This window comes from Tachypleus tridentatus, chromosome 1, assembly GCF_004210375.1.
Source record: "Tachypleus tridentatus isolate NWPU-2018 chromosome 1, ASM421037v1, whole genome shotgun sequence".
NCBI classification, from domain to species: domain Eukaryota; kingdom Metazoa; phylum Arthropoda; class Merostomata; order Xiphosura; family Limulidae; genus Tachypleus; species Tachypleus tridentatus.
In genome coordinates, this window is record NC_134825.1 from 78,118,023 (window position 1) to 78,145,511 (window position 27,489).

The window sequence follows — 27,489 nt, forward strand, 5'->3', positions numbered from 1 at the left end:
CGGTATACATTGGTAGGATAACTTACTATTATAAAGGTATTCTCATCTGGATGGTAGACATTGGTTGGAAACTTACTATTATAAAGATATTTTTATTTGGACGGTATACATTGGTAGGATAACTCACTATTATAAAAGTATTCTCATCTGGATGGTATACATTGGTTGGAAACTTATTATTATAAAGATATTTTTATTTGGACAATATACATTGGTTGGACAGCTTACTGTTAGAAAGGTATTTTTGTTCGGACGGTATACTTTGGTTGGACAACTTACTGCTATAGAGATATTTTTTTCTAAATAAATAAAGATTTATTGCAACAAAAGATGAAATGCAATTATATGTCGCAAAGATTGGATGTTACAATGTCTATGACACCGATTATCCGTGCTACTAAAAACGGATTGTACATAAACAGATGGGTGATCAACTTTGAAGGACTGGCAGTCGGAGGACTTGATGATACAGGTTGCTATGACAACCGTACCTAATCGAATTATTACTCGATATCTGAAAGGCTTACTCCCTTTCCCTATTTTTATTTAAATTAGTCTTTAAGAGGCTTCACTAGCATTCAATTTAACAGACTTAATTTTTAATGCAGTCCTTTTTTCTTGTCAATAGTAACTGAGTTATCGCTCGTTTTTATTGAAATCAAAGAACTCCATTAGATAACTGAATTTGTCGCTTGTGAAAAGTTGTAATCAAGCATGAGATTTTTATCTTTGACAAACACGAAATTCGTTGTCCACCATGAGTCTAAGTATCCGATCTTTTTCTATCTGTCGTATTAGTTGAATCTTAATTGAGCGACAACTTTGATATTGATTTCCATGCCAACAGAATAGGTATGCATACCATTTTACTTATATATATTCTAATGAGTTAAAGAAGCCCAAAATCTAAGAAATAAAATCTTTATTTCTGTAAACAAAATCGTAAAATAAGAATACATACTCTTACAAATACATAATCGGTAAAAATATTTAAATTTTATAAGGAAGATTTTTGGAACACAAAAATATTGTAAAACGGATGAAAAAATACGTTTTGGATGTATTGAACACTGAGCTGGACGTGGTCTAGTGGTAAGTTTGTCTAGACCGTGAATCCAAGGATTGAGACTTCGCGACCTGTTACGTTTCGTACTCTAGCCTTAGGAGCCACGTGCGCTTTGTTATTAGGGTGACAATATAATTACACTTTTTTTAATAATCTAAAAGTTAGAGGTGGGTGTTTTTGACAAGCTGTTTTCCCTCTGATTTGTTAGTTTAAAATTAAGGATAGATAGCTCTTGTGTAACTTTGCACGAATATTCCAAACAAACAAAAACCCTGGCTCAGCCAGACAGAAAACTCATTGCGTAGCTTTAAGCGAAATTCTATAAAAAAACAAAACAAAAGAAAAACAATGTTTATTTGTAATTTAGCACAAAACTATACAATGAACTATCTGTTCTCCGTCCGCTACGGGTCTCAAATCCAGTTTCTAGCATAGTAGGTTCTAAGACACACCACTGTATCGCTGGTGGACAAGAATAATAGTAGTTACTGGCACAGAGAAACTAAACGTTTTTATGAAGATTTGAAGATGACGAAAATCATTTATTGAATGTGTTTAAGAAACCGATTTTTGAGTTTTGAAAATAAAAAAAGTATTTTGGTTAAATGAATATGTATCTTTAACTTTCATAAGACAGAATATTCAGAAGAAAATGCATTGCTTTAGATACAGCAATACACAATATGTTGTTACAACAACACAAATGAGATTGTGGGGGTAAAAGGTGGAACAAACAGTATTTTACTTGTATTACCATGATATTTATTTTTGTAAATTTCTGACCATTTTTTCTAGATAAAATTATCTTAACTACTACCGAGAAAGAAATACTTTTGTAAGGAATAAATAGCAGGAATTTCATATCTAATTGGCTACAAAAATGTTTTCTATGTAGTACTTGATAAATAAATACTTTATACGCTAGGAATCAAATCAATCAAGCGTTCTGACAACAATGTTACAAACCGTGTTTTCTTCAGCACACGAAGTTTATTTAGCTCTCAAACGGAATTCGACCATTTTACGAATGAACAGTTTGATTCGTTTAGAATCTCATGGAACGAATTGTATTTATTTATCTAAACTGTTTTGTTCAGTTGACCACAAAATCTACGAACTACACTCGTAACGCTAAGTATAAGAAGCTACTAAATATATCAGTGAAACCGAACCGGATTATTCACCTGCGATTAGCTTCTAATAAGCAGTAGCTTGTACTGTTACGGTGTTGTTGACGAGAAGACACATGATTTATGAATTATGTCAGTTTATTTGTGATCTTATAAACATAAAAACTGGTTATCTGGGAATAGTTTGAGACACAAAAATTTTGTGATATTGTTAAATAGGCATAAATAAAGTCTTATAAACTCAATCGAGTTCACTGTAAAAGGATATTAACAGGCTTTGTGTGCTTTGGTCCTGTTCTAGAAACTACCACCCATTATGAGTTACTCTAGATTAGCTAAAGTATAGGACAGTGGTCAAGCGTACTAGAGTGGTTGATTTTATATGCATTAACAGTATTTTCAAAGATCTCGGTTAACCGCTAAACCCCCCAGTACAATTAGAAAAAATGATAAAAATGGATAAGTAATAGTAGTTGAATTATATTCAAAGGCCTTCTTTATAGAAACCTAAACGTTGTTTTACTTTGGAGACAAGCATGATTGACCCCTCAAAATCCAAAGCCAACCATGCTAATTCTACCAAAATCTTCAAGTGATCTTTATTAACTATAAACACCTGGCTCTCGGTGTCTCAACAGTAAGATTAGAGATTTATAAGCTTATCATCAGGTCTGATTTTGAAAGGTATTTACATCAATATGTACATTTCAATAGATAAATATTTGAAGATGAATACGATGAAACGTCACAAATGAGATTGTGAACCTAAAACAAAATTATACTATGAACAAAGTAATATGTTCTGGTCTATTTGCAAAAGATTGATAATGAATGTAAATTATTTTTTGCTTGATTTTTCAAATACTTTTTTTTTTAAGTTCATCAAAATCATTTTCCTATAAGGTCGCTGCTCTCAGAAGAAAGAGGTCAAGAGATCATTGATTGTACTAATTTTTGTTTGCGTCGCTGGATATTTGGATGCCTCGTATAAGTAATTGTAATAATAAATAGAAAATAGAGAAGTATAAGAATGCATATTAAGGAAATGATAGAGTATAGAATAACAACAGTTCAAGGAGACGCGCCGAAAAACTTGTTGCCATGTGATTAATTTATAGCTTAGTTTATGAATAACTGACGTTATCAAGGACAACAAAAGAGTTATTTAAAACAGAAATTCAGAGAAAGCCGCTGAAAACACATTCGCTATTTGTTTAGATTGGAACAGATAGACACTTTCAAGGTCAAAATGGGTTATTCAAGCTATAAACTAAAGATGAGAAACTGTCTGTTGTATGCTTGAGTTGAAGTGAATTGGCGCTATCAAGGTTAAAAGGGGTTAAGCAAACTTGGACAGCGGGATGACGTGGGAGTATGAGCTACGGCGATTGATTAACCAATGCAACTAACGAGTTCTGGAGTTCTTAAACAAGAAGATATTCTGACCGCTTGACGACGCGTTAGTATGAGTTATTATTACGAAATGAGCTTAAGAAATCACAAATAGGAAGTCAGCTGACACCATGGTACTATGAATAGGCCGACAATTACCCCCTCAGCTAGTATAAAAGGCGCTAGAACAGACGCCACAACATTCAAAATTTAGCAAGCAATTCGACGTAATGATAGAGATCATCATCTAGAGGGCTCACATATCGGATCTCATCTTCATCAGAAGAAGAAGGTAGAGAAGTCAGGAAGGAATCGAGGAACACGTATAGAAGATGTATCTTGCTATCAGTAAAAACCAGGCCATTTCACCGTTTGTAAGTAATTCTAATGCCATTATTCCGTAACATCAGTCATTATGTTAATAGAATTGAAAGGATTATCTATGATAAACATGAATAAAGATAATTGCATATATGTGTGTGTAAATAGTAAGTGTTTGAAGGCTTAAATAAAAGTGTTGTTGGAAGTTTTAGTCTCGAGTCTCTTTGTTTTAACTATAAACCCCCGAGTTAGTGCTTGTGTGCTACATTCGCCCACTACACCCTCTATTTAAATAAATATTTCACGGAACAGAAGTGGTATTAGTCGAAACTCCAACGGATACACCGAGAGAATCCACTCGGTCTGCCTGAAAGTTAGCCGACAACCACATTACACTTGGAATCCCAAATGGCTAGTACCGTCAATGGTTATTAGGCATATATACACAGGAATTCGATGGTCTATGATTTGCAGCTTGTTACTGAAAAAAACGCGCTCTGAACTTTGTGTCCGTGAGTGCGGTTAGCTAATATATATATATTCAATACATAAGTGACTTGTATGGTTTCAGTTACTGAAGTCATCTTTGTTCGCAACATTTGTATTCATAAATAATACATATTACCAGAGAAGAGATAATTCACCAAAACACAGGTATAAAATTTAATGGTTATATTAATTAATTGTGAGATAACTATCTTCTGATATAAACATAAATTGTGCAGGTGTTTCCAGGCAGAACTTCTGGGAAACTATCATAGTCCCATTTTTATAAGTCAGCGTCTACCACATAAATACGAAACATATCCTTTTAAAATGAGTGAACTTGATAGTTGTTAAAATCACAGAGTATCAATGGTATATCTGCGCTGTATTGGTAGTGTATCTAAGAATCACTATTGGTTAAATTTTCTATACAAGCACCTTTGCTGTGATAACGTGTTTATATCAAATCCTAATAATTTTTCATTTTTCCAGAACCACGTTAATACAGTAATGCTAAAAGTAACTGGGGGCTTTCCTTCTATGATTAACCAATAAGCGAAAGTTACCGATTAGAAGTTGAGACGCCACTGGTTGGTGAAACTAATAGTAGAAGTTCCATAACAAAGAGCAGTTTTCCAGCAATACTGGATCGAAGTAGTATGATAATACTACTTATAGAAAATTAACAAATTAACTACTGGTCCACAACTTAATGTACGAATTCGTTATAACGGCTTTAAACTGGCATGAAATAAAGACTATATACTATCCAATACAGCAACTTTAGCTGAAACATAATTCAGTTTAAATTTAGACTGATGTGATTGTCTTTCATGTTCTCTTAGTCACTGCTATTTTGATTCTGTCGAATCTCAACATTAATCTACTTTTAACACGTTTGGCAGAATTAATCTGATGTTTTGCCTTCTCCTATAAAAAATCAATTTATCCATAAAATTTATACAAAAACAACCGTGTAAATTTGCTTTAGTGAACGATAATGAAGTAAACATTTTGTTTTAGTATAGGAAACTGTGAAAGTTTGTGAAGTACAAAAAGAAAACGATTCTAAACTGACGTTTAACGACAAGATTTTCATTTCTATTGTATATTCAAAAGTTTTAAATTAACGACACAAAATTTGAAAGTGTTGACGAGATCACGCAAAAGTTACAGGAAATATGTTCTGTTTGTCCTTAAGTATACCTAAAATATATCATGCAACTGGCAAAAGTTATAGGAAATATGTTCTGTTTGTCCTTAAGTATACCTAAAATATATCATGCAACTGGCAAAAGTTATAGGAAATATGTTCTGTTTGTCCTTAAGTATACCTAAAATATATCATGCAACTGTGGCGTGCGTGAAATCAAGCCGTATGTTTCACATAATGACAATTATTTCTATATACTCTCAACTTCAGCATATGAAAAAGAGTCTTTTACTTATCCTAATCTAGAAACGGGTTATTCATCAGTTTGCAAATGTTATTGCCGCAGCCTAGAAGCGTTTATCTATTTACTACTTTATATATGCAAAAATATTTTACGAGCCGTTTTTGCATATATATTTCTCTACAAGTGGGTTTTCTCGACATCACTGATTATTTACTACTTTGTGAATTTAATTGTCCTAATTTATAGTCACCTAGATCCTTGTATAGGCGAAGATTAAAACCCAATTCTAGAAAAACCGATTTCTCACCCGCTGCTACAGCGGTAAGTCTACGGATTTACAACGCTAAAATCAGGAGTTCGATTCCTGTCGGTAGACTCAGCAGATAGCCCAATGTGGCTTTGCTATAAAAATTACACATACGCAGAACCGATTTATTAGATTGTTAAGATCAAATTTCTAAGATAAAGAAATTGATTATTTTGTAAGACAAAATCGAAAGCGCGAACACCAATGTTCTAATATAAAGACACTTATTCATCGGCCTGTGAATACTATTTTCCTTATCTAAATGAACTTATTCATTTTACTTTGGGAATACTACTCTTAGTCATTGGTGTGTGAAAATCGTTACTCTAAACCTGATTTGTTTGCTTATCGGCGTGTAAATATTAATATTCTAATATAGTAAAATTAATCAATCTGTTTTTGAACATTAATTTTGTAATATCAAACAATAATTCAATAACTTCAAGATTCATGGTATTCATTGCAAAAAAAAAAAAGTTTCGCCATGTAACATGGTTGAATCTTATGCAAAAGCACAAAACATTTCCCACTCTCACATGACATGGCTTAGTCTTATCATTTTATAATTTCGAACAAATTAACCGTTAGAATGTGGTTGATTTAGCACATGTCTTGATCGCTAAACCTGCTTTTTTTTCAGCGAAAATAGAAAACAATGATTTTTGAGGCGAATACAATAAAATTTTATTCAAAGGAATGTTTGTTTGTTTGTTTTTGAATTTCGCACAAAGCTACTTGAGGGCTATCTGTGCTAGCCGTCCCTAATTTTGCAGTGTAAGACTAGAGGGAAGGCAGCTAGTCATCACCACCCACCGCCAACTCTTGGGCTACTCTTTTACCAACGAATAGTGGGATTGACCGACACATTATAACGCCCCCACGGCTGAAAGTATTCAAAGGAAATTCTTAGCAAGTAATCAATATAAATTACTTGAGCGACTGACGTTAATCATGTTTTATCTTCTTATTTTGTGCACTTTGAGAAAAAAAATAACTTTTTTGTTTCAGATGTGATTCAGTTTCACATAAAACACATTTACGGGAAAGTGTGATGACATTAGACAGAAACTGTGAAAGCCAATTGATACCTGACTTTCATCTCAAGTACTTATACAGTCAATAAAACAAACACAAATGATAATCTTTGCCACATGGACGCCAATTTTAACCTAATGCTGCAGTCTCTGTACGTACGCTGGCTAAACAAAATAATAAAAAACACAGAAAAACAAACAAACAAAAACATGGAGTTCCACTTGAAAGCTTATTTCCAGACCACCAAAAATCAAGTCACTTCTTTACACAAGTGAAATAACAAATGAACCGAAAGAAACAGTGGACCTTTGTCTGCCACGTCTCACACTTCTTTTTTGTTTAGCAATATTTACTTAGTAAAGTCAGCAAGGTAATAGGAAATCACACATCCTGAAAAGATTCAAGTGATTACAAAAATGCCGATCATGCCTTTAATACCATTAAGAAAACACAAAACCCACAATCAAATAACACAATAATTAACATAATTTATTGTCCAAAAACGGTAAAGCTAGATTTGTGACAAACTTTTAAAGAAGCTATATACAAAACGTGCACCACGAGTCGCCAGTTGACCATTTTAACATCTTGACAGCAAACCAATTATATTTAATGGAATATACCTTTTTTTTTAACAGTTGTTGTTTTACACAACATAGATTTTGTTTGGTTTGCAACAGTAAGTGCAGGCTTTCAGTTAATATAAAACTTTTTTATTGACTTCAAATTTTCAGAATTACTTATAGTTGAGCAGATAGCTGGAGTTATTGTTCAACTGACGACACAAGCATGAAAATTTGCATGCATTTTCTCACTTGGCAAGTTAACAAGTAAACTAAAGTTAGCCTCTTGTAAATACAATGGCTGCCATTTTTAAGATGTCCGACTATTTTCTTCACGAAGGTACATTTTTATTGCATAAGCTGACAGAGTTGCCTGATTTGAGAGATTTTAGTGTCTAATCATATGTTTATTTATATGATGAAACTAAATCTGATACAAGTAAGGATGCATTTATGTCAGTGAATCCCATCAGTTTTACAAACGGAAGGCTTACAGTTACAGCTTCATTTACTAGGCATATTGAACTTCCTATTATTGCTTTCTATTCTGTACTACAACAGATGAGCTAATTAGTCCTGGCATGTACTACGATAGAGCGTAGTGCAAATGAAGCTGCAATGTTAGCACTTGTATCTATGCCTATGGTCTGTATTACAAATACATTTTGTCAATTTTGAAAACTTAATACAAACCCACCGCATTTTGTCTTATTTGGCTCATCCCTATTCAGGAAGACTTTGGGTGTTTGGCAAATGATATATTGTTGCCTGCTCCTATACGTATAATGTACAATAGACAGCACAATTTGAATGTTAAATGAGAGCAGAATGAGTTGGTAAAATCAAATAAAATAATTTTTGTTTCCAGGTGAAGAGGCCCAATCTCACGAAATTAGTTTGTAGATGTACTGAATCTGTCATACCTTTGATACCCATGGTGAGCACAACTCATGTACCCTCTTGTGTAGCCTTACTCTTAACAACAAACAAATATAGTAACATAGTATCATTAGGAACGTTAAAAATTTCTTAGTATTGTAAGTTTATTAGCAACTGCACTGAAATCTTCGTTTACATTCCTATGATTTGCAAGTAACACTAATTCACATCTTTTGTAATATAATTCAAAATGTATTTAGTCATTGCAATCTTACAGTTTTGATTATTCGTTTCTTTACTTTTTATAATGATTATACTAACATATCTAATATAAAATTAGGGCTTGATGATCATATAACGTGTATAGACAGAGAAACCGTGGTCCTACATTTAGATTCTAAAAAATAACTGGCCGTGAAAAATTTTGACAATCTTTCTATAGAATCTTTGCTTTTCAATATTGTTTTTATTGTTTGATTGATTTCTGCTAGCCCTGCGTGATTGAGCACCTATTCAACTGTGTGACAAGAGTCTTTATAAAAAAATAAGTTAAAACACGTGTAAAAAAAGGAACAATTGAAACACGCGACTTATCAACAGAGAGAACCGTTAGGTTTACCTGTGTTCATCAGTGTATGTGTATATGTTTTCGCAATAAACTTTTTCTAATAACACTTCCAGTTGCTGAAGCGTAAACTACATTTCAAAGTGTTAGTTGTCATTTTGTTGTTGTTGAGGTATTTCATCCTGGTAATATGAACTCTAACTATTCGTGGTGACGAGAAACCCACTTGAAGTAGAATTCTATCTCAAAATGGGTGGTATGGGTATTAAAACTTTTATTAAAATACCCATTAAACTCGTATTGAGAAACATTTGAGCTCTGACTAGCTTTACCTCAAATTCGCACTGAAACAATAAAAGAAAGAGAAATAACAACAACCAGATTATTGTGATGTGTTTTTAGTGTAAGTGATGTAAACATTTAACAAAAAACCAGGTTTTGTTTTTTCATCAACGACATTTTCTATATGAAAATATATGTGTATATATATAATTTATAAACCATAGGTAAAAAAGAGAGTAAAATAATAGCTAGTGTTTCACTAATAAAACCAAAATTTAATATCTTGATATTGTGGAAATTATTTTATTAAGTGATAGTTTTTATTAACATATATCTAGAGCGTGCACTTTCACCCCACCGGAAAAGTAATAAAAGTCTTCAAAATAAAGCTTAAAAGAGGATTTGTTCGTTTTGAATTTCCCGCAAAGCTACACGAGCACTAATTTAGCATTGTAAGACTAGAGGGAAAACAGCTGGTCATCCCCACCCACCGCCAACTCTTGGGGTATTCTTTTAGCAACGAATAGTAGGATTGACCGTCACAGTATAACGCCTCCACGGCTAAATGGGCGAGCATGTTTGGTTTGACGGGAATTCGAACCCATGACCCTAGGATTACGAGTCGAATGTCTTTTCCACCAGGCCATGCCGGGCCTTTAAAATAGAAGGTCAAATGGTGAAATACAATAAGAAAACAACGGTAATACAATGAAATAGCCAGGTGATTAAGGCGTTCGACTCGTAATCTGAGGGTCGCAGGTTCGACTCCCTGTCACACCAAACATGCTCTTTTTTTAAGCCGTGGGGGCGTTATAATGTGACAGTCAATCCCTCTGTTCGTTGATAAAAGAGTAGCCCAAGAGTTAGCGGTGGGCGGTGATGACTAGCAGCCTTTCCCTCTAGTCTTACGCTGCTAAATTAGGGACGGCAAGCGCAGATAGCCCTTGTGTAACTAAGAGGGAAGTTCAAAAACAAAGAATGGAATAGTTAATAATTTGTGCAATTTTTAATTAAACGGATCAGCGCAATTTTAATTTAATATATTACTCGAATATTGTTTTATAGGTAGAGTCAAAATTGCTTCTTGCTGTGGCCACATTTGAACGTACTTTCTTTGTTGTGTTTTCAGTAATATCTTTACTGCATGTTTTCTTATAGAAAACAAGTTTTTATAATATAATACATCTTAATATTTAATTCACTCGCATCTGAATATAACAGTTTTAAATGTAAAAAAATAATGAAATTCAATGTGTCTAAGATTACTTATGAAAATAACTTTGGTACGTGTTAAATTCCTGGACATTCCCTGAGTATATAGAATATTCCGTCCGACATGTTATGCCACGTAAGTAAATCAGTTGTGTCAATGTTTGTGCAATATGCTAAAGCAGTGAATTCGGAAAAAGAGAGATTATAGGGTTCTTAGAATGTGTGACAAAATCTGTATATGAAACACTCGCAATTATTAATCGTATGACAATATGGGAATTTTATAGAAGACAACAAAAATATCCAGGTTGGCTCTAAACATTTTGTTAACATTATTAAAATATGCCTGAAATCACATATGCAATGATTAATGTAAACCATCCTTGACAGTTATGCTTTCCATATGTGAATATTTCATCTATGAAGACGAAATGTTTACTCTCCAAATTCGTTTTGGATCAACAAGTTCTTTTCTCAGAAGGGATAAGGTATCTAAATCTTCCATATTGTAATAACAGAGTAAAAATATTATTCGTCTTGTCAGCTGGGACTCCTGACAAAAAGAGACTATTTAAAGCTCTGGATACCACTATGGTGTTTAACCATGCAATTAACATTTGTATATAAGTTTGCCCTGTATTTTGAATATATTATTTTAAAACAAGTGAATTGTGAGCTTTTACGTTTATTGTTGAAATTTTTTGCTAGTTAGTGGCAAATTTCTACTGTAAAGACTTCTGACCACACATCCATATATAAGAATAAGACAACTGGATAGAAAATCAAGTTAAACTGAGAACTAACCCTCTCCAATTAAAACCGAAACATTTGATTTGTTTTGAATTTCGCGCAAAGCTACTCGAGAGCTATCTGCGTTAGCCGTCCCTAATTTAGCAGTGTAAGACAGCTAGTCATCACCACCCAACCCCAACTCTTGGGCTACTCTTTTATCAACGAATAATGGGATTGACTGTCACATTATAACGCCCCCACGGCTGAAAGGGCGAGCATGTTGGGTACGACCGGGATTCGAACACGCGACCCTCGGATTACGATTCGAGTGTCTTTTCAACTTGGTCATGCCGGGCCTTTAAAATAGAAAGTCAAATGGTAAAATACAATAAGAAAACAACGGTAATACAATGAAATAGCCAGGGGATTAAGACGTTCCATTCATAATCTGAGGGTTGCGGGTTCGACTCCTCGTCATACCAAACATGCTCGTTCTTTCACAGTCTTCTTAGAAACATGCTCATTCCTGTGTTAAATACGATTATTTTAGCATCTTCCCTTTTCGTACGGTCAACTAGTCTTACCCTCATGTTTGTTCTTTAAACTTTAGTTATATATTTTTTAATTATTTATGTAATCCTAATTTTTATTCACATTTCTTCTTATATTTCATATCCCGGAGTCAATTTCATTTCACATGGTAGTTTTTAAATTCACATTTTGATAATTACTTTTTTATTTAAATATTTTTCATATTTTAACAAGAATATTGAACTACACCTTAAAACATTTAAAAAACAAACAAATATTTAACTTATTACTTTTTGTTGATACTGAGTAAAAAAGTACACAATGAGCTATCACTGTTATGCTCACTACGAGTATCGAAACTCGGCTCTTATCGTTTATTAGTGTAAGTCTTCAGACTTACCGGTACTTAGTCACTGGAGGTTGTGGCTTATCACTAGTGATTTAAATCCTAAAATAAACAACAAATATTAAACTTATTTTATATAAATTATTTACTTGAATTGATAGAAGGTAATACTAGAAATAAATTATTATTATTATTAATCCTTGCTATTCTTGTATTTATATAAAAAGCAAACAAGAGAGGTTGGCAAACAACTTAAACAACAGCAATAACAAGCATTCAGATATTAAATAAAAGAACGTCGAATTTAGTAAAACCAGTTCTGATAGTTTGTATTCAAATGTTAGGACCCAACAAGAATTCCTGAATATGGTGGCGTTTGTTTTTAATATTAACGTACTAATTAGCAAAAAATAAAAATAAAAAAGTGCAACAAATAATTTGGCTTAGTAGCCAATTTCGTCAATGTTACTTTGTAGAAAATATAAATAGCTTTAATTGAGTTAGAACGGTGGTGTGTATTTTGACGAACTAAGTTAAATATATTAAAACTCATTTTATTTTCTTCGTACGAAAAAAAAAAACGTTCTAAATAGCATGCAAAACTATATCAACTTTAGCAATATACATCTCAGATTCAACAATATAGAATATCATAGCACTAATTATAATAAAAAACAAACAAACTGAAAACATGCAAATGAGTCATTTAAATCAATTTGGTAATTAGGTGAGTCAGAGAAAAAATTCAGTCAAGGATTGTTTACATTTATATCTTAGAACGGCTGGTATGGGTATTGACACTTTTACTGATAAGGAGAGAACAACGTTTCGATTCCTAGGTCATCTTTATGTCAAGTTGAACATTATTTGCATTTCGATATGCTTTTAAACGGTAGTCAAATGGTAATAAATATCCTGTGAAACTCATATAGGTATTACACATCCTTGTTTTACAAATAGTAACTAAATTTCGTATTTTAAATAAATTCAGTAAAGCACAAATTAGTATTTTAGTTCTATTTCTACTTTCCTTTTATTAATCACTGAAAGTTTTCAAAAGTGACACGTAGAGATATGCTTTAAAATAAACAAAACTTTTCATCATGCTGTTTGAGAGACGTAGCTGGTAAGACAGTATAATAATGAAGTATTTTGTTAACGGACACTTTGTCTTGAGGAAGGAACACGAATTATCTCGAAACGTTTTCATAACCATTCAACGGAAGATGTGCGATAATTAAGCCTTCCAAAATAGCATATTTTGATGACTTAATATTATGTTTCTTTTCAGTTTTAAAATATGAAAATTACAGTTTTTTTTGATAAACTTGTGTTTACGATGAAACTGAATAAAGAAAATTTCAATGTCGTAGAGGTGAAAAATGAAGAACCTGAAGGTAAGCCTAATTTTCTGAAGCAATGTAGTAACAAGCCTTATTATATTGTGATTTCTATGCTTGAAAAATTGAACATGCTACAAAATATCATAAGTACGTCATATACTTCAGACAGAGTGAGAGAGAAAAGGAAGAAAAATATTTTGACTTGGAAATGAATGTGATTAAAGATGTGTAATTTTCAGTAGTGAACTGCTTGCAAAATCTCTTTGTCTACTAACTGACTAAAACCCACTCAATATTTTCATTTATGAACTTGGACAGATAAATATCGTCAACTACGTTGTTACTAAAGATTTTGGAGAAATGTGAATTCTATGTGTTTATGGATCTTATCGCGTTTTCGCAAAATTGCCCCGGCCGAATTTGGAGCCATGGAGATTTTTATAAGGGCTATGATGAATTCCAATATACGATGCCAGTAACCCAAGAGTTGGCGGTGGTCCCTGTTGACTAGCAGCTTTCTCTTTTATTCTGTCAGTTCGAATATAGCAGTGGTTCTCAACCTTTTCTGACTTGCGGCACAATACGACAATCTGAAAAGTTTCGCGGCACACCTGGAAAGCCTTAACGATTTTTTTTAGGTACATGTTATACGGCAAGCGTTAAAAGCCTTAGAATGAAAATCACGCCCAGATCAAGTGATAATAATGTCATTGTGCATTACGTTCAGATACACGTAACACAGAAGATTTAACTTAAAAAGCCTTAGAACAAAAATCACGGCCAAAGCAAACGATATTGATGTCATCTGCACATTGACAATACTATCGCTTGCTTTGGCCGTGAGTGTCGTTCTAAGGCTTTTTAACCATTTTGTGGTACAGCAGAAAATTCAAAACTTTTTATTTTCACATATGTTTTCAATGTGACGCTTGTGCCTGCTTCCGAGAGCAAATCAAATTGAAGCGAGGCTTCAACGAAGACAAAGAAGTTCGCATTTCATCATCGACTGTATGATGTCTCTTTCTCTTTCTGGCTTTAATTTCACTCTATGCTGAAAATACAATTTTGAAAAACCACGAAGATGCAAACGAAAACAGAACTTCAACTGCTGTTGAACTGATTGCAGGATATGAATTTTTAATGGAGATCCAAAACTCATTGAAGCTCTTTTCGGGAAACAATGACTGATAAAATTTGTCGTTACGTAAATCAATGAGCTGTTCTTCCTCCTCAGCTGTAAGATTTGTTGTCTCGTTGATTCCAAATGGATAGGTCACCCAGTTATATTCGTCAACAGCAAGTGACGGGAAGTAATGTTTTAGTGCGGACTGTAGGTCGCTTAATGTGTTCAAAATTTAAGGAACAATTTTCTTCTTTGATTGACATTCGTTAACAGAAGGAAAACAATCAAGAACTCTTTTCGAGATCTTATTCTTCCACAGCGTCACCTTTTCATCGAAGGCCTTCAGTTTGGATGTTGCAGTAATAATGTTTTCAGATGGTCCTTGGAGACTTAAGTTCAGATAATTTAATTTGTGAAACAAGTCGGAGAGCAATTGAACCTTCAGCTACCAGATCTCATCATGAAAAGAAAATTCAAAACCTGCTTCCTCAACCTCCAAGAAAAATTACTTCAGTTTTTAGTTGGAAAAAACGCTGTAACACCTTTCCTTTCTAAAGCCATCGAACTTCAGTGTGATATAGTAGCTTTTTGTAGTTTGAATCCATCGCTTCACAGAGAAGAGAGAAAAGTCGAGATTGAAGTGGCGAAGACTTGATGAAATTCACCACTTAAATAACTTGATTCATAACAGGCTGCACATCTTTCGGCAAAAATTTGGAGGCGAGCGCCTCTCTATGAATCTTGCAGTAAACAATCCTGTTTGGATTTTGTTGGCGCACCAGAGTGACGAATTCCTTCTTTTTTCCTTACATTGAAGGACAGCCATCGGTGCAAACGTTGACACAGTTATTCCAATGTAATTTGAAGAGCAAAATGTTTTCATTCACCAACTCGAAAATGTCTTGGCCTTTCGCTGTACTTTTTAAATCTTTGCAAAATAAGTATTAGTTTACGATTTTTCTGTCTTTTATGAATCGAACAAAACCCAGAACTTGAGCTTTTCCACTAACCTCAGTAGATTCATCAACTTGAAGAGACTATAGCAGAGACAATTTATCTTCAGGCGCTTCGAAGTATTCGCAAACTTGATCCTTCAAATCCGACGACAAGTCTACAATTCTACGCGAAATTGTGTCATTGGACAGTGGAACTTGCTTAACCTTTTTGGCGGCATCCATTCCAAGCACAGTTTCAACGATGATTGCTAACGCTGGCGCAATGACTGATTTAGCCTCCGTATGCGCTTTCTTGCGTTTTGTCAACAATTGATCAACCTTATAACTTGCAATCAATCCTTTTTCGAGCAGCTTCATGTAGTTCACAAGCTTCCTTGATTGTTCATGTTGTTGAGCCGCAAGATTTTCGAAGTGTTCTTTTAGTTTATCCTTCACAGCCGTATGTTTTGTTTCCAAATGTCTTTTCAATTTCCTAGGAACAAGCGCCTTGTTCGATAAAGCTGCATTGCAGAGTAAGCAGGATGGTAATTGAGAATGTTCCGATTCCAAAGCGATAAAACCGTATTCGATGTATTCGTTTTTGTACTTTCGTTTGATTCTTTACTTTTGGTTCAACACATTCTCCTTTGCAGCACCAGACTTACTTAAATTTTTTTCATGGATAAATGATAAAGCTAATTAATACACGATAAACATGAAGTTCTGCAGTTGTTATAAAATTCTTACCTACAGCGTAGTAGCTGTAGCTTACAGCAGAATGAGAACGTGTTCCAGAAAGCAGTTTGATTGTTTGATGCATCATTTATGGCGTACGAAGCGCTTGTTGCGCCACAATTAAACTAACAGTCAAACCATGGTAGTCGAGAATGAAATTTAAGTATAAACTTCTTAGTGCTCGAGTTCAATGAAAACCATCGAATGTCTTGGAAGGTTTCAGATTGTCTCTATAGTAGCTTTTATTAACTGATGTGTTCAACTTGCTTGCAAAATATCAAGAAAGCTGAATGTGTTTCAAAAACACCGCGGCACATCTGCCAATCTCTCGTGGTACACTGGTTGAGAATCACTGGAATATAGGGTTGGTTAACACAGATAGGCCTAGAATGACTTTGCGCAAATATTCGAAACAATCAATAAAACAAAACGTTTGTATTTGAGTATTTTATGAGTTGACTGATTTATTTTTCATTTTGTAAGTACAATATACTTCTAATTGTGTTATTTTTCTTTGTTATTAACATTATCTATCTGCGAAATAACTTATCGAAAAAATCGAAAATTTTGATCTCCTTTCAACCATTTTTTCTATATTATTGAACCAAAACTCAATTTCACCAACTTTTTATTGTAATCAGGCGAACAAAACAACATTAATGCTAAATATCTACATCTCCTGGTGGTTTAGCGATAAAACTGAAGAGCTTATAAGATTAGTATTTGGGATTGAATTCCGCGATGGATACAGTGAGGATAGTCCAACTTACATCTTTCCGGTATAAAAACAAACAAAGAAATTACACCATAGAGTACGCAACCATTAAACATCGCAATATTTCTACGTAATTTAAATTATTTTTTCTGTTGTGTTTGTGTGTGTTTTTCATTTATTACTTTTTAGTAAAAACAAAACTGCTTTCGTAACAGAAAAAGAATTGTAATAAAGGGTCTTACATTTCCTAAAGTCATGATTATATTTGAAAGTGGTATATTTAAAAAATCATACAGCATTGCTTAAGGTATCAGGATTAAAGTATTCAGAATCAATACTGAGTCACAGTTTTCTAACTATTCCTTTGAGGGTTTATAACACTACAATACAAGGTTCAATAATCCACTGTGTTGTATTGTACTTCACAACAAAGCACAAGTAATATCTGTAGGATTAATGCTAATTATTATCGTCAAAAATGAGTATATTTGAAACCAGGGTTGGAGTTAAACGCTTTAATTGCTTTTGAAATAGAAACGTCAGACGTCATGGTACAGCAGTTTTTTCCATAAAATAAATATCAATTGAGTTCCTTCTTCAGAACGAACTAAAAAAAAAGAAGTTATAAGTTGAAACACTGTTATTATGGTCACAATTGCTTAATCTATTCGATGAAACACTTAGAAAAATATATTTTTTTACTTGCTATATTAATGCGTGTCCATGGGTTTGTGAATAATGCTTAACCGACTTAAAGTATATGTTGGTGACGATCACGCCAAAAAGAAAATGATAAATATAGTAATTTTTGTTTACAGAACCGGTAATCTAAGTTATGGAAGACATTTTCCCAATATTTATAATAATTTTCTTTATATTTAAGCACGTCTTTACTTCATACCCCTTGGCGGAAGTTCCAAAACATAGAAAAGCTTCCATTATGTGTGAGAGCAATTCAGGTGTATTATCGCTGGATAAGCTCAAGACTTACACGTGTGTTTCCTGAGAGAAAACTGCATGAAAATGGAATAACAAGTGGCACAACTGATTCGACTCTGACATAGATACACTTGTAGCCGAAGTCTGTTATTGTCACATTTATCGATAAACAACTCTTAGGCTAATTATTTAGATTTTGTTTGTTTTGAAATTTGTGCAAAGCTACACGAGGGCCATCTGCACTAGCCGTCCTTAATTTTGCAGTGTAAGACAAGAGGGGAGGAAGCTAGTCATCACCACTCACCGCCAACTCTAGGGCTACTGGAACCCGAGAATTATTTAGATACGTAATAAAACAATAAAAAAAGATACGTGTTGTAACATTTCATTACTTATCAGGAACTGGTAACATTGGGAAGTATGAAGAACTATTTATAATTGCATAAAATTACACATTGCATGGCACAGTTCTAGAGGGGGAGCCACGTGTTATCATGGTAATGTTTTAGAAGGAACATGTGTGTTATCTTCTATATACGGCCATGGCATTGAAAGGGTTCAATATAGTACAGTTTATAAAGAGGCCATATTCAACAGGTTAAGTTGTTGAGAGAACTTGCTTAAGGAAGTGGTACAGAGTATTGTAGATTTATCTGATATGTGAAACTGTAAAGCCTTGGAATATGCAATAGAAAAGTTCAATACTTTTTAAAAAATTGATCACTTTCGGTAACTCTGTAGATATCAATCATTGTTATATTCTAGCCTATATGATCATAGCCTATATGATCATTACTGAATATTTTCATGGTATATATATAGTTGACAAACAGATATATATTAATTACTAATTAATTTTTATGTTACGTTTCAGCTGCTAATTTGTTTCCATTTATATGAAAGTTCTGAAAGTGACTACTTATGCTTTGGTACAGTGTAACTAATAAATAAGATTCTGTGACATCGATCCTTATGATCCTATTATACGTGAAATCATATGGCGAAATAAAAATATTCGTATAACAGGATATGAATGAATAAAACACAACGAAAGGAAAGGTAAAAAAATAAAAATCTTTCTGAGCTCTCTTAACGGATAACATGTGCCGAATTCTTTATTTACATAAATAATATTTGAGTGAAATATTTTTACTCTTTCAAAGTAAACGTTTGCCAATAGTTTTCAAGTAACCACTGAATTACAAGGCTGGGCACTTTTTTTGGCAACTACTTTATACATTATAAAGTTATTTCTATTTATATATATAAATACAAGTGTATCTTAGAAAATTCGATATATTAATAGTAAACGTTTATTACAACTGAATGCAATATCGTTAGCCATGGACATTCAAGAAGATACACATCAATTTTTATACTGTGAAAGACACTACGTGAGTTTGAAAAAATCACTGCTAAATTTTGAACTTAAGTTATATCGTTAAAAATTGTCAAATAAAATATATTTTAATGAAGACATGTGGTAATCTTCCAGCTCACCCATTTTATAAGGGTATTGGTTTGTTTGCTTAGTTCGTTTTGAATTTCACGCAAAGCTACACATGAGCTATCTTCACTAGCCTTTCCTAATTTAGCAGTGTAAGACTAGAGGAAAAGCAGCTAGTCATCATCACCAATTGCTAACTCTTGGGCTACTCTTTTACCAAGGAATTGACCGTCGCATTATAACGCCCCCATGACTGAAAGGGCGAGCATCTTTGGTGCGACGGGGATTCAAACCCCCGTCGGATTATGAGTCGTGTGTCTTAACCATCTGGCCTTTCCATCATTTCTCTCTCAAAATAAAATTTATAACGCGTTTTGGCGTTACTAATTCATTTTCCATTTCGTGTCTTAGGAAAGATCACAGCCAAAATAACATCTTATTTCTGTTATTTATCAGTTTAACAGTCCCGTATAATAACGAAGGCATGAATCTTGCGTTATAGTTCTTCTTTCATATCATTTGGAAATATATTTTACTTTGGAAGGGGGCTGAAAATTTCATTGTACAAACATAAATGCTGTATAATAACTGAAGAACTATTAAAAATGCTCTGTCAACTAAATAAAGGTTTCAATGTACTGCTGGTGAAATACTTTTATGGGTCTATAGGTCAAGTACAAAAACGTGTAAGTGTTTTTAACGACTGTCCCTTAACCACCTTTGAAGGGTTCTTTGTCTTCTCTATAACAAGTGACACCAAACCAAGTATTAAAGTCATCATACTTGTCATATCCGATTACACTTTGTTTTCACACGTTGTTTTTATATGACGGTCAGGAATGCACGTTTTCAATAATAAAGAACTGTAAATGTCATTAAGAAACACAGAATAATATAAAAGATCAGTAACATATATATTATGGATGATATACATCATTTCTTGCTGGAATGAAAACACTTCGTTTTATATATAATTTTACTAAAGATATTTTATAAATGTTTTAGTTATTTCTTATCTACTAATCATATAGTTCTTTCAGATCTATGGTGCCTAAGTATTTGAAAGCTTTAAATCTTCACCAGTAAACAGTTTGAAAGCAATTAATTGCACAGAAACCTTGTATGAAACACACTGTGAGACGGATGTTCTGAGCGGTCTTCGTGTTGTGGAGAATTATTGTAGCTGTAACGTGGTAGCTCAGTGGTAACTTTAATGCTAAAAATCGAATTTCGGTACCTGCAGTGGTCAGAGAACAGATATCCCATTGTGTAGCTTTGTGTTTAACAACAAAAATTTATAGTTTAATTCATGATCAACATGAGTTTTTGTTACCATAACTGACAATGCTCATTAATACCTTTTGTTTGGTATTCATTATCAATTAAAGTATGGTGAAATTCCTTTATATATTTCATTCATTGAATACGTTGGCATCAAAGACAGTGTTTTTCAGTTGAATTATTCTTTGTTCTTTACGCGTAAAATGTCAAAGAAAAGAATCGTGTAACGAAAGTAACATAAAAACTTATTCTACGTTATGTTTACTTTGTATCTACAATATGGTTTAATGTGTGGACTATAATCGATTTCTAAATACTCGAATAATAAATACAGGCGAACTTTTTATGGGTTTGTTAGATTTTCTGTCAGAAGTTAACTGCATGTATAATGTACTTAACGCTTATGTAAGTAACTACTATCTTTCTGTTTACCTATGAGTATTATTGCCCTGTTTGACGAGGATGGAGGTAAATATACTGTGCGATAATCCACAAATACATTGTATGCTATTGTATTAATTACTGGCGGAATCGATCATGTCTATACGTTATTAACAGCAAATGCTGTAAAAACAAACAAACAAACAAGGGTCACGATGTAACGACTCAACTGAAAAACAAAAATCAAAACAAGTTTTACATGTTGAATTCAAGCACACTTTTCTGGCTCACTTCTATTTGGAAATCTTAAAGTAAATATGTTAGTTAAAGATCCTTATGTTTTCGTTCAGTGAATAATAATCTTGAGGGAGAGTACCATTAAATATTACTTAGCAGATTATGAACTATGGTTCCATCTGTAAAAGCATATATGTTGAATTTTCTTTTCATTATATCTGGATAAATAACGTGTTTGTTTTCTCAAACTTGTCCAGTCAGTCAAATTTTCACATACAACATATCCACAAATTTTTTTATCCTGGTGTAATCAATGGATCAGGTTGAAACATTTGTGGAAATAATTTTTATCTGAAAACACCACAATTAGACAGAAAGAATGAATTTTGATTCAGTGAAAACAGGATTTACTTTAACGTTCATGTTGATAACATGTATACTAACATTGTCTGAAACTTCTTTGTTCAAAATGTTTGAAGGAGCTTTTCTGAATTGAGAATGTCACAAAATAGAAGTACTTATGACCAGCAAGGAGAATCTACGGCTGGAGAGAGATTACTATATGAAAGATGTGTTGAATCGAGAGGAAGACGTCTACTGGGCGTAACCTTTGCCTTTGATGAGAAGGTCCGTGTTTTTAGTTTGCCTGCAAGTGCTGGCCCAGGAAGACTGGCTCATGCCTGGAGTACCCAGACAATTGGAGCATCAAAAAAAAAAAGTGGCTTGAATGATTGAGAGCTATAAGATTGGAGTGGTGGCTGGTAAGTCCGAAATTGAGTATGGAGGTCTCTACAAGACTTTTAGGCTGTTGTTAGTCAGAACACCACAGCTCAGTTCTTGTTCACATCACAGCAACCAGTGGAGAAAATCTCCCATTAGTGAATAATCTCTGCTTGTTTTAGTTACTTACCTAAACAGGTGAGACAATAGGCACTTACATGTGAAGACCATGAATCATGAAGTATGTGCTTTTCACGAATGAAAGGTTTGTTCTTCACGGCTTCGATGGCACCTCAGTATATCTGTGGTCATGCAAGTCCACCTCTAGTAGTTCATTTTCCTGCCATATGAACAAGGCACTATCTGTACATCTGAGTGTTGGAGTCCCTATTAATGGTTTTCATCCAGAACTGACGACACTGGATGCTACTACACTTTGTATGGCTTTTCTAAGGCAAATCAAGCAGAATACTGCCTAGACTGGGGGGTCTCGAGAACAGGCTATTTAACATCTGTTCTTGAGCTTAGATGGTTCAGACTTTGATACTGTTGAACATCTGAACAAGAAGCAGTAGAAGGATTAGGAGGCAGTTACATAAAAATTACACTACTGATCTAACTCAGTCCAAAAAATGGGCAATTAAAAAAACAATATTTTACCTAAGGAATTGGCTTACTTATGTAGCCAATCAACACAACTACGAGAGAAGAGAGAAGGCATATCTAGCAATGGTTTATGCAGATTGTGAGGATATCCTAATCAATAAATATTGAAAGATTTCTCAATAAGCTTATGTAACAGCACTTGGGAGATAGGAACTTGCTATAGGAAAGAAGAACTTCCACAGCTGTGGTGGCAATTCTGCTGGTAGACGATACAACCTAGGTACCTCCACTACGTCAAATTAGACATAGCCAAAGTGCTAACAACCAGTCACCCACAAATCCACGCACTGCAATGCAACTACGATACATCGGTCCCCAGTGAAAGGGCAGGGCCACTTCAGAATTCATTTATGTGATATACAGTGCTATAAATGCTGATGCCCGCATGTGAACATTGTTACAACCGGAAAAAAACTAAGTATCTGATGCACTTGTGGATTTATGGGGTACTGTCAAAATAATTTTCAGTACTTTACCAGTCATCAAATATGGTAGAGATATTAGTTTTATCTAATAGATCAGCAGATACGTATGAGCCAACACAAAACGTCAGCACCTGCTGAGTTGGGAAGTAGGAAAGGCTATTGGTACTAGCTATTGGATTAGCAGGTCTAGGATGGCTAGCAACAAGTAGGGAATGCTTTGACAAATTCTCCAGAAAAATTGGTGCAGACCAAAGTCGGCTTTGGCCACTTACATAGTGAAACACGGTAAACTGACTGTCCCAAATGATTTGGTGATCAGCCCCAAGTTATTAGAAATAGTAAAACTTGATATGTTCTGCTAGGGATAAAAGTACAAGAGGTTAAATATCCGATAAACATAAGACTGGTAAAAACTTTAGTGGACCTCGTAATTTCTCAAGTCTTCAGAGTGAGACCACTTTCATAGCTAATGGATAAAAACTTTGTTCTAGTAAATGGTGTTAAACTAGATGTTAGAAAATGATTTCTTTCTGGCTTATTCTAGAAAGTGGAACCCACAGAACGAAGGTAGTAGTTCCCAATCTTGGTTATGGAATCAGCATCCTCAAGATGAGTGTATTATGGAGCTTGTCCACCAGTTTTGGTTGTTGGGTGAATGAGCTGATGTGAAATCTTATCCACTTTTACCAGATCTAACAGAGAAGTAGTGGACAGATTGCGTGTATGTAGCAGAGGGAATAGTAATACTTTCTTGTACGTATATGTGTTCTATTGTTTAGTCCATTGGTGCAGTTTTCATAAAGCAGACAGTATTGACTTGGACAGTTTTCTATCCAACAGGGGATAAAGTCTTAGTGTTGCTTTATGATTATGCTACTTATCTAGAAAGTGAAATAATCATAAATATAGTAAATGAAATCAATACGAATGATAAAGCCAGAGTTGCATCAGTTGCATAATGGCTGTCAGCACATCCAAGGTTATTGGTTGATGATTTTACGAACAATTTAGACTTATTACCGTGGCTGTAACTCAGTTTTTTGTTAGTATATTTATGGAATGAAATATCTGATTGGATCGAACAGTGGTGACTCAAAACTATTTAGACAAAAGCCATTTATGTCTGATAAAGCAATTACTGTGACAGCTTTCTCGAAACATTAAGAAGTTCACAAGCACTGAAAACCACTGAATGCTGCAGGATGGAGTCATGCTATTGGATATACAAGACTGTCCAGTGTAAGAATTATTATCTAGTTTATTTAGTAATCTAATCTTTAATGATTATTTAATTTTCCTAATAAGTGTTAAATTTAATTATTTTAAAAACGACAGTTTTGACGAGTTTTGTAACGCAACTCTGTACGAGTCGTACGCTGTTTGTACTGTTTAACTGTGGTACTGGGTGTAAATAATTTACCATCATATATCTATTTTAACATGATGTTTATTTAAGTTAAATTTATATTTAGAAATGTACATAACTTGCATGTTTAAATATGTTTAGTAAAACTTCTGCTTGTTCGCTAAAGTTGTAGAAGATTCTCGAGTGTAAGAATCGACACTGTATGTGTGTATGTAAACACTTGTGTATCGTTTATATTTTTCTGCAGGCAGTCATTTCTAGAAACTATCCTTACACCTATAAATGTAACCAACGCAACTTGTCAAGAGACAGTAACTATTAATGGTTTGCTACAGTTGATATAAAACTCGGAAACTATAGCTGTGCCTAATACTAATTAATTGGGGACTTCAGATATTTAACTACGAAGGTTTATAGATTTGCAACATCATATACCATTTAATTTCAGTGGATTTACATCGAATATTCGTATTTTTACGAAAATATTATATAACTCAGCGTGCGGTCGACAAAGAACACAGAACTAGATAGTTCTTGGTTAAGTAAATTCGTTCATCGTGAGCCCTCGATAGGATATCTAGTTCCAGACCAGATGGAAAACTCAATACTGTTTGTAAATTTGTAAAACTTTTGTATGTAGATCAATATTTGTAGTAACCATTATTATAAATTGTATTATTGTTTGTGCATTAAAATATTTGTGTATTGAAAAATAAAGAAACTGTGTGCATCAATCTTATTGACAAGTGTCATAAATTGGATATATACCAACATTTATTTAGGCTATTTGAAATTGTAATTCATAACATATGCTCTTGTAATATTGCTGGCGTCGTTTTTTCATTGTGTGTCATGTTGTTACTAGAGGGCTAGATACTTTAAGATTTTTTTTCTGTTGCATATTATAAATACATACAAATACAGAAAACAAGTAAGTTAATTAATGAAAGTAAAAGTGAAAAAGTGACATCAGACTGTATAATTATCAGTTTAGCCATAACAGGTGATTTCTGAAGTGAAATCATTACAGCCCGTATGTAACAAGATATAAAGAATATTTAACTGCAAGGTCAAAAAGTGTTCTCAAGTAATTAAATCATTTTGTATGGATTTAGGCAAAAAAACAACAACAGATAATTATTCAAAACTCTGAATACAACTGTGGTAACCAACAGCTATAAAGAACTGTCTGGACTTTGCATAAACGTAAATTTAAGGGTACTAAAGTATGACCAATACTGGTTTTTCTGGTTATAAGTAAACTAAGTTGCTCAGCACAAGTGTTATCACTGTACATTATTTACCACCCAGAGGAAGAACTGGCCAAACCAGAATGAACTCCAGTAGAGGATTGTTAGGTTTCCTTTGCAGAAAACGCTCCTATTTATTACTGGTCTACTCACGGAGACTATCAGAGATTATACATACAAACACATTACTGTCAAGTACTTCAAAAATTTAGCTGAAGTAGTTGATTCAATAGCAGAGAAAGAAAAGCATTATTTGGAGCACTGGAAGAAATACACATGGATCACGAAGATATCTTCAATAGCCTTTTATTCTCTAAGATGTATAAAGTGTTAAAAGTAATGAAGACTCGTGTTTTATCCTGTCACCTCAGTCAGATAGTTTGGCAGAATGGGTGATACAGGTTACCAAATGGATGCTAGCAAACTTTATTCATTCTAGTTGAATTGACTGGAATGAGTACTTGTCATATATGATGACGTCATAGAGCAACAAAATAGGTATCTATGAGCTGTTCAGCAAACCTGCTTCTGTTCGAGTGGGAGCCGTCACTTCCTGTGAATGTGATATATGGTCCTACTTCATAAGTCTTTTAGTGTCCCGAGAGTACATCAAGTGACTGAGCAAGGGCCAAAAAATAACTTTATCCAACAACAACTCGGGAAGCTGCACAGTAACAGAAAAGTGTTATGATCAAACAGTGACAAAATGGATATTCTAATGTGGAAATGAGGGGTTATTGTGGTATATGCTAACACCATGAAAGTAATTTGGATCATTGTCGATTAGTTCATACCTGATACTCTGAGAAGTTGCTTCTCTAACACTTGAGTTCAGTGAACGCAAAACATACAAAAATATGTGGAGCACGTACATAAGTTGTACCTACATGTCACAGATTTTAATGCATTGGTTTGGCCACAAGTCTGAAGAGAAAACTAATGGGTTGAAGAATAATGAGGACACCATTTCAAGTCATCCTTGTCCCTCTGACAGTGGAGAAGAAATGTCAGAGAATTATTTATTTGGTGGTCTACAATGATCTACATAGAGTCACAAGAGTTAAAAGCGATTAATAACTGTGAACAGTAAGTGATTAAGAAACCTTTCAATTGATATAGGATGGAATAAGACTACGTACTATTTAGGGCATTCATTTGGTTAAAATAATGCTGACTGAAAGAGTGTTGTACATTTGTCTTTTGATATATATTAAGTAAATCACAATGTATGCATTGTATTGTTGAGCTACTGATCAGTTGGCAGCTGGGATGGTAAGGTAGTTGAAAGATTGCAGATTGAAAGAAAGGATGCTTGACCCTTGATTTCTGAACTGTTGATAGTAATTTCTGATAGAATATTTGAATTACATTTTACACTTATCACTCAGTCTCTGAGCTGCGCAATCATGGACTGAAATGAAGTAATGTTCCTCGTGATGGCGAGAAACTCATTTGAAGTAAAAATGTATTCTCAAGACAACTAGTATGGGTATTAAAACTTTTGTTGAAATAAAGTACAGAACAGCGTTTAGACCTTCTAAGGCCATCTTAAGGTTAACAAAGAATGATGTTTCATGCTTTTCGAACTGCAGATTCTATATTCTGATTATATACTACATTGTGTGATTTCCAAATGATTATGAATATTAGAATCTTTGGTTGAGAAACCAAATGAATGAATT

At 33.7% G+C, this 27,489-nt stretch overlaps 1 protein-coding gene across 5 annotated transcripts in view; it reads left to right on the forward strand.

Annotated features, from left to right (window-relative positions):
* LOC143253019 (dopamine receptor 2-like) overlaps positions 1-27,489 on the forward strand; it is a 115,012-nt gene that overhangs the window by 21,895 nt on the left and 65,628 nt on the right. Inside the window, exon 2 of one of the 5 annotated variants that reach the window (XR_013029305.1) lies at positions 3,100-4,106. The exons of the other annotated variants lie outside the window; for them this stretch is intronic. The gene's annotated coding sequence lies outside the window, so the exon portion shown is untranslated. Of the gene's footprint in view, positions 1-3,099; positions 4,107-27,489 lie in introns of those variants that run through there. 5 annotated transcript variants of the gene reach the window in all.